This window comes from Ailuropoda melanoleuca, chromosome 4 (genome assembly GCF_002007445.2).
Source record: "Ailuropoda melanoleuca isolate Jingjing chromosome 4, ASM200744v2, whole genome shotgun sequence".
Taxonomy (NCBI): domain Eukaryota; kingdom Metazoa; phylum Chordata; class Mammalia; order Carnivora; family Ursidae; genus Ailuropoda; species Ailuropoda melanoleuca.
This window is the reverse complement of record NC_048221.1, coordinates 92,846,496-92,850,223: the sequence shown is the minus strand read 5'-3', so window position 1 is coordinate 92,850,223 and position 3,728 is coordinate 92,846,496. Positions and strand designations below refer to the sequence as shown.

Genomic DNA, 3,728 nt, shown 5'->3' with positions numbered 1-3,728 from the left:
GCTTAAGCCAGAAGCCCAGGAGCCCTCCTCTCCTTATCTGATCCCCTCACTTCCTTCATCTAATCACCCAAGCCTATCAGTGCTGCCTACTAAATATTTTCTCAATCTTTTTCTGCTCTCCAGTTCTACCACCAGTGCCTCAGGTCAGGCCCTCCTCACTCCTTAACCAAACTATTGCCTGAGCCTTCTCCCTGGCCCCCCTGGCCCCCTTTCCAATTTGTAATCTGCAGCTCTGGCTGGAAACTACAAGAATATCTTCTCACAGCCTTTTTTGTTGTTGTTGTTGTGTTTTCTGTTAAATAAATACATATTGATACTTACCATGCCAGGCACTGTGTGGGGTGCTGCGGATAGAACATAGAACATAGCAGAGGTAGTCCTTGGCCTCCAGCACTCACAGTGTAGGAGGGGACAGAAAAAAGTACAGGGCACAGGTAATCAAGACACAGTGTGAGGGGGAAGTAAGAGAGGGTGGTGCTTGGGAGCCTCTAGAAGCCTGAGGGCTAGCGGAGTCCAAGGGGTGGTCAGGGAACACTTCCTGGAGGAAGCAACACTCTGAGACTACACACTTGGTGGGAGTTAGCTAGGAGTGGTGGGAGTGTCATGGTGAAAAACTTGCCTGGTAATTGTTCATCTCATTTCCCTGCATAAAGCCCTCTTCCGAGCTTCACCATTGCCAGCAGGATAAAGTTCAGATTCCTTCTCATGGAACACAATCTGTGTGGCTTCATTGACCACTCCCCTGTATTGAGTCTGAGGTGCTTTCGGTTAGTTCCCCCAGACTCTGGCTAGCTCCCTCACAGCTCTAGGCCTTTGCACATGCAGTTCCTCAGGCCCTCCACCCTTCCCACCCACTCTGAATTACCGACGTCAGTTGACTCAGGAGACCTTCCCTGACCCCTCCCATGTAGACTTTGTGGCTCCCTCTTCTGTGCTCCCCGCCTGTGCACACACCTGGACACCTGTGCACTCATCACATCATTAGAGCTCGTCCACGTGTATCTCTGACTCTTGTTCCTACCTGCCAGTGTAGAATTCCAGGTCTTGCCTACCTCCCACACCCTCACCCCGTGAGCATTTTGGGCGTCCCCAGGGTGTGTGTCTCCCATGTGCTGGTGGATAAGGTTAGACAGCTACACCCTCCTACTCCCAGCTATCTTTTCCCCTCCTCCAACTCTGCAACCTCCCATTGCCCCTGCCACACCCCATGGAGCTATCAGTTCGGCTGGACATTGCCGCACCCATTAGACACCCCACACCTACTGGGAGCCAATGACACTCCTGTTGGCATGAGGTCAGCTGGCTCCACTATAGGAGCTGAGCTGTGAGGCTGTTGGCACCCCCATTGCCTTTCAGAGCCTTGAGGTTTGGTCCCATAGACATGTGTACATCACAACTACTACTTCAGCTCCGAATTACTTCCTCCTTTCCATGGAGCAAAGCTTTGGCTCTGGATCAGCTCATTGTGCTTGTCTCCTTCTTCCCTTAGAAAGAGTTCTTTCCTCACAAGTCTCTCAACCCTTCATGCAAATACAATCCCCAAGGTTCTACCCTTCAGTGGGCCAAACAGGTGTGACCTGCATCACCCTCCAACTCCAGCCTGGAGGGAAAAAATATATGTGTATTTATATATTTAAAATAGTAGATGATAGAAGCAATACTGAATAGAGCTTCATCATTAAAACATAAAAGCAGTTTAGAAATACATAAAATAGGGGCGCCTGGGTGGCTCAGTCGTTAAGCGTCTCCCTTTGGCCCAGGGCATGATCCCAGGGTCCTGGGATCGAGCCCCACATCTGGCTCGCTGCTTGGCGGGAAGCCTGCTTCTCCCTCTCCCACTCCCCCTGCTTGTGTTCCCTCTCTCACTGCCTCTCTGTCTCTCAAATAAATAAATAATATCTTTAAAAAAAAAGAAAAAATACATAAAATAAAAAGGTAAAGCTCCCCTTCTAGCCCTTCCCCTATCTTAAAAGCTTACCCTACTAGTAGACTCTGTTAATTATTTGGTGGGAATGTTCAGACTTTTTGCTCTGCATTTACACATATGTGTGGCTGGCATAATATTTGAGAAATTAATCTCTTTCCTCCTCTTGGATTTCCCCCCTTCCCACTCTCACATTCTTGAAGCACATTTCCTCCTGAGCTAGCTCCCCAGATTGGAAAATGGAATCAAGTTTCAGGTGTCTCTGGCTTTTGTGTGCCAAAAGCTTATGCATTAGGAGAACTTAAGGGTTTGTGGAACAGCACATTGAAGGAAAAGGATTCTTTTGCATGGACTGAGGAAGAAGGATTTCAGCTGGAATGGAAAGACCCCCAACTCTTTGCAGACCTCCTCTCCCCAAACTGACTCAGGGCAGGAGAGACAGGGGAGAAAGATCTGGGGTCTCCAGAGTCCCACATTGCCTTCTAGCCAATCACCTGAGCAGGCAGGAGTAAGATCCCAGAGAGTAGTGGCCACTTGGTGGGACCGAGCTGTAGGGACACAGGCAGCCTCGTCCAAGATTCTTGGATGCCCATGGGTGGCAGAGAGCAGCAGAGGCTATTAGATACGGCTTCAGCCAGCTTCACAGCCACCTCCTCTGTTCCATGCCTGGCACTTCTTGGTATTCTGGAGAACTCAGACACACCTAGAATTGAGTTTCCTTTTGGCACAATGGAAGCTTACCATAAACATTGAGTTGAGCTATAGAAACTAAAATTTGGTTTCCTGCACACTTGAATTTGTGAACTGAGATTCATTCCTGTAGTTTGTGCTATTCATATTCTGCCACTTTTGAAAAAAAATTGTAATATACCTTTAAAATGTTTCCATATCAGTAGATATAAATTTATCTTGTTCTTTTTAAAAAACAATATTAGGGACGCCTGGGTGCCTCAGTCAGTTAGCGTCTGCCTTCAGCTCAGGTCATGATCTTGGGGTCCTGGGATCAAGCCCCGCATCAGGCTCCTTGCTCAGTGGGGAGCCTTCTTCTCTTCCTGCCTGCTGCTCCACCTGCTTGTGCTCTCTCTCTCTGACAAATAAATAAATAAAATCTTTAAAAAAATTTGTTTTCAAAAATATACATGCTCATAGTAGAAAATTTTAACAGTACCAAAGGAAAAAGCAAAAGTTCTCCAGTCCTCTATTCCTACTCATTAGATATAACAATTGCTAACAGCTTGTTCTTCTTTTTTTTAAGATTTTATTTATTTATTTGACAGAGAGAGTGCAGGCAGAGGGAGAGGGAGAAGCAGGCTCTCCGCCGAGCAGGGTGCCCTATGTGGGGCTTCATCCCAGGACCCTGGCATCATGACCCGAGTCGAAGGCAGATGCTTAATGGACTGAGCCACCCGGGTGCCCCGCTAACAGTTTCTTGATGGTTCTTCTAGAAATTTTTCTATGCAGTTAAGAATGACATGTAACCATTTCTGTATAGCTCTTTTTATATACAAATAATCCCAAACTATCTATGCTTATCTGCAACATATTTGATTCTTTATTTAGCATTTGATCTTATTAAATAAATTCTGTTATTTAAGTGGGTATAGTTCAACTTCATTTCTCTTAATGATGCCCAATATTCTATAGAATAGATGTGCCACATGTATGTAACCAGTTGATTGGCATAAATGTCCAAATTTTTGGCTATTACTAGTTAAGAGCACAATGAACGTAATAATATCTAATATTTGTTGACCACAGACATTATTCTTTGCATGCAATAAGTCAGTAACCCTTGTAATAGTTC

The 3,728-nt window shown here is 45.9% G+C and overlaps 1 protein-coding gene across 21 annotated transcripts in view; it reads left to right on the top strand.

Annotated features, from left to right (window-relative positions):
- ASPRV1 (aspartic peptidase retroviral like 1) overlaps window positions 1–3,728 on the top strand; it is a 112,463-nt gene that overhangs the window by 66,700 nt on the left and 42,035 nt on the right. The window lies entirely within an intron of this gene.